At 50.5% G+C, this 5,000-nt stretch overlaps 1 non-coding gene across 1 annotated transcript; it reads left to right on the plus strand.

The window, feature by feature from the left end:
* Positions 1–4,366: 4,366 nt before the first annotated feature.
* On the plus strand, positions 4,367–4,521 carry LOC143175996 (5.8S ribosomal RNA). The gene has a single exon (XR_013000616.1). It is a non-coding gene; the product is annotated as a 5.8S ribosomal RNA (ribosomal RNA).
* Positions 4,522–5,000: the final 479 nt, after the last annotated feature.

The following is a 5,000-nucleotide window of genomic DNA, read 5'->3' on the forward strand; positions in this document are numbered from 1 at the left end:
GTGCGATTGCGTCGATTCGCTTTTCTGTACGGGGAGTAATAGAACGTTGAGTTGACTTATCGGGTCTTCGTTGGAATTACCGTCGCTGGCATTGTAAACTCCAGATGACCTTGTGATTCCTTCGTCGGGCACTGGTAAAGGGTGGCGATGATTCGTTCTATAATAGAAATACCCGTCGTAGCGTTTCTTCCGAGTCAACCCGCTCACGAAACTCTCTCTCGTCGTGGAATCCCCGCGTCGGAGAGTAAAACGCGAATTCATAGTATGGAAACTTACGTCTCTCGACGATGGGACGATCCACGCGAAGAGTTGTTACGTGCACGCGTATGGTGCGATTGCGTCGATTCGCTTTTCTGTACGGGGAGCAATAGAACGTTGAGTTGACTTATCGGGTCTTCGTTGGAATTACCGTCGCTGGCATTGTAAACTCCAGATGACCTTGTGATTCCTTCGTCGGGCACTGGTAAAGGGTGGCGATGATTCGTTCTATAATAGAAATACCCGTCGTAGCGTTTCTTCCGAGTCAACCCGCTCACGAAACTCTCTCTCGTCGTGGAATCCCCGCGTCGGAGAGTAAAACGCGAATTCATACTATGAAAACTTACGTCTCTCGACGATGGGACGATCCACGCGAAGAGTTGTTTACGTGCACGCGTATGGTGCGATTGCGTCGATTCGCTTTTCTGTACGGGGAGAAATAGAACGTTGAGTTGACTTATCGGGTCTTCGTTGGAATTACCGTCGCTGGCATTGTAAACTCCAGATGACCTTGTGATTCCTTCGTCGGGCACTGGTAAAGGGTGGCGATGATGCGTTCTACAATAGAAATACCCGTCGTAGCGTTTCTTCCGAGTCAACCCGCTCACGAAACTCTCTCTCGTCGTGGAATCCCCGCGTCGGAGGGTAAAACGCGATATATAATAGTATATGCCAGTGGTTCGCGCGCGTCGTCTCTGAGATACGCGGTCGACAGAGTTCCGAAAACACGTGATGTGCCACGATTTCCGTGCGTCTTACATCTTTCGACGATGGGACGATCCACGCGAAGAGAACGTTCGTGCTTGCGTGAGGTGCAACAGCGTCGATTCGCTTTTCTGTACGGGGAGAAATAGAACGTTGAGTTGACTTATCGGGTCTTCGTTGGAATTACCGTCGCTGGCATTGTAAACTCCAGATGACCTTGTGATTCCTTCGTCGGGCACTGGTAAAGGGTGGCGATGATTCGTTCTATAATAGTAATACCCGTCGTAGCGTTTCGACCGATGTCACCCGCCACGAAAGTCTCTCTCGACGTGGAAACCCCGCGCCGAAGAGTAAACGCGAAGGCTTACCATACGAAAGAAAACGGTATTATACGCCTGTGGTATGTGCGTCTCGGCTCTGTGATACGCGATCGGCAGAGTTACAAAAAAACGTTGATGGGCCACGATTTCCGTGCGTCTTACATCTTTCGACGATGGGACGATCCACGCGAAGAGTAGTTACGTGCTCGCGCGAGGTGCGATAGCGTCGATTCGCTTTTCTGTACGGGGAGAAATAGAACGATGAGTTGACTTATCGGGTCTTCGTTGGAATTACCGTCGCTGGCATTGTAAACTCCAGATGACCTTGTGATTCCTTCGTCGGGCACTGGTAAAGGGTGGCGATGATTCGTTCTATAATAGAAATACCCGTCGTAGCGATTCGGCCGAGTCACCCGCCACGAAACTCTCTCTCGTCGTGGAATCCCCATGTCGGAGAGTAAAACGCGAAGGCTAACTATATAAGAAATATATAGTATTATTTATGCCTGTGGTTCTCCGTTTGCCCTACTCTCAGATACGCGACTCGGAGAGTTACGAATAATCGTGATGGACCACGATTTCTGTACGTCTTACATCTTTCGACGATGGGACGATCCACGCGAAGAGATCATTCCTGCTTGCGTGAGGTGCGATAGCGCCGATTCGCTTTTCTGTACGGGGAGAAATAGAACGATGAGTTGACTTATCGGGTCTTCGTTGGAATTACCGTCGCTGGCATTGTAAACTCCAGATGACCTTGTGATTCCTTCGTCGGGCACTGGTAAAGGGTGGCGATGATTCGTTCTATAATAGAAATACCCGTCGTAGCGATTCGGCCGTGTCACCCGCCACGAAAATCTCTCTCGTCGTGGAATCCCCGCGTCGTAGAGTAAACGCGAAGGCTTGCTATAGAAGACTATAGTTTATACGCCTGTGGTTCACCGGTTGCCTGCTCTCCGGGGTACGCGATCGCGCAGGAGTTACGGAAGAACTTGATGGGCCACGATCTCCAAGCGGCTATATCTTTCGACGATGGGACGATTCACGCGAAGAGAACGTTCGTGCATGCGTGAGGTGCGATAGCGTTGATTCGCTTGTCTGTACGGGGAGAAATAGAACGATGAGTTGACTTATCGGGTCTTCGTTGGAATTACCGTCGCTGGCATTGTAAACTCCAGATGACCTTGTGATTCCTTCGTCGGGCACTGGTAAAGGGTGGCGATGATTCGTTCTATAATAGAAATACCCGTCGTAGCGTTTCGACCGATGTCACCCGCCACGAAATTCTCTCTCGTCGTGGAATCCCCGCGTCGGAGAGTAACCGCCGAAGGCTTGCTATAGAAGACTATAGTTTATACGCCTGTGGTTCACCGGTTGCCGGCTCTCCGGGGCACGCGATCGCGCGAAGGTTACGGAGGGACGTGAAGCGCCCGAGCAATGAAACGTCCGCAGGAGGAAACGAGCAACCGCCGAACATTGTTTCGCGACGTTTCCATAATGTATTGTCGTTTCGCTCGCATCCCGCTTCTTTCCCCTAGTTTCCTCGACGCGTAGTTTCGCAGCCTTAGTGGACGAATCATTCTCGATTCGAGGAAAGATATGCAGTGGGGCGTGCAATGAGCCCGCCAGAGACCACGATCTCCAATGCGTCTTTACATCTTTGGACGATGGGACGATCCACGCGAAGAGAACGTTCGTGCTTGCGCGAGGTGCATTAGCGTCGATTCGCTTTTCTGTACGGGGAGAAATAGAACGATGAGTTGACTTATCGGGTCTTCGTTGGAATTACCGTCGCTGGCATTGTAAACTCCAGATGACCTTGTGATTCCTTCGTCGGGCACTGGTAAAGGGTGGCGATGATTCGTTCTATAATAGAAATACCCGTCGTAGCGATTCGGCCGAGTCACCCGCCACGAAACTGTCTCTCTTTCGTCGTGGAAACCCCGCGTCGGAGAGTAAAACGCGCGAAGGCTGTGACTGTAACATATATATATATATATACACAGTATACAATGCCTGTGGTTTTTGCGCGTGTCGGCTCTTCGGTATACGCGATCGGCCAGAGTTACGGAGGGACGGTGAAGCGCACGAGAAATTGAAACGGCCGCACGATTGGAACCGAGCAACCGTCGAACATTGTTTCGCGACGTTTCCATAATGCGTTTTCGTTTCGCTCGCATACCGCTTCTTTTCCCCTAGTCTCTGAGACGCGTTTTCGAGCCGTTCTTCTACTATCGATTCTCGTAGAGAGAAGGGACCGGGTAGTCTGGAAGTGGAACCCGCATCTTGCGTGTACCGTACACGGAATTGAGAGGACCGGCCGTGAAGCTCGTTTTAAAGCCGTGCGTCTGACACCCAACTCTTGCGCGCCAATTTCGCGGCAAGAGATAATATGGGACGAATGACCGGCAAAGAGCCAGCTGTGAAGTCTGTTTTTTTAATCGAATCCGTGGACGTGTGTATGCCGTAGCGTCGCTCGTCGTGTTCGTTCATGGTCGTTCCGAGAGAAAGAACGAAAGCGGTAACGAAGGGACCGGCCGTGAAGCTCGTTTTAAAGCCGCGCGTCTGACACCCAACTCTTGCGCGCCAATTTCGCGGCAAGAGATAACATGGGACGAATGACCGGCAAAGAGCCAGCTGTGAAGTCTTTTTTCATTATTTGCTTTCAATCGATCGATCGGTACGATTCGTGCAACGTTTCGCGCGATGCGACGCGAAAACATGCGCGCAACAATAGATGCGTCTGATCGGAAGAACGCGAGGGTCGACTGCACGCGATGGATTCAGTATCGGGTAGGATACAAAATATATCCCCGTCGTTTCCACGCGTGCGAGTCTTCTGCGTCTTTCGCGGGTTTTTGAATGCACTATACGCCCGGAACGTCGAGAAATATATACATATTACTTGAACGTTTTTCGTCTCGAAAGGCTTCGGTGTCGTCTCCAAGGCGACGCCTGAATCTCCTTCGCGCGCTGGTCGGAGATTCAGGTATCAACTTTTATCTTCTCTTTGAAAGAAGAGAGATATTAGGTCGAACAAGTGAGAATAAAATTATATATGTGAAATATAAAATTTATACGATTACCCTGAACGGTGGATCACTTGGCTCGTGGGTCGATGAAGAACGCAGCTAATTGCGCGTCAACGTGTGAACTGCAGGACACATGAACATCGACATTTCGAACGCACATTGCGGTCCACGGATACAATTCCTGGACCACGCCTGGCTGAGGGTCGTTTACGTACCATACACTGCTTGCGTAGCTCTGTCAAATCCCCGCCGTCGTTCACCTCTTCGGATCGAACGTTTTTTTACCGAAGGGCGCAAAGAACGTCTCTGAGTCGGGTTAAGAGAAGGATGCTACGTACGAGCGAACGATGGGTGTCTCGTCGGCGTTTGTCGCGGACACGCGAAAATTCTGTGAATTTCACGGACAGTGTACGTTCTAGTTGTTGCAAAACGATCGGAATCGTTTGTATGGACTCGCGTGAGTGTTCGCGGCGTCGTGCGTCGTTCAATTACGACCGCCCGCGGATACCGCTCCACTGCGATATGGATCTGAGCGACAACTTTTTCGGCTGTTCGTGAGATGAACGGTTTCGTGTGTTTAGAAAAATTTTTTTTCCCGCGCTCCCGACGTCACCTGAAATGATGCGTCAGAGGTGAAAGAAAATATTAAGAAGTCGAGAGAGAGAGACTACACACGTTTTATTCA

The sequence above is a fragment of the Nomia melanderi genome, unplaced genomic scaffold, assembly GCF_051020985.1.
Source record: "Nomia melanderi isolate GNS246 unplaced genomic scaffold, iyNomMela1 scaffold0296, whole genome shotgun sequence".
NCBI lineage: Eukaryota > Metazoa > Arthropoda > Insecta > Hymenoptera > Halictidae > Nomia > Nomia melanderi.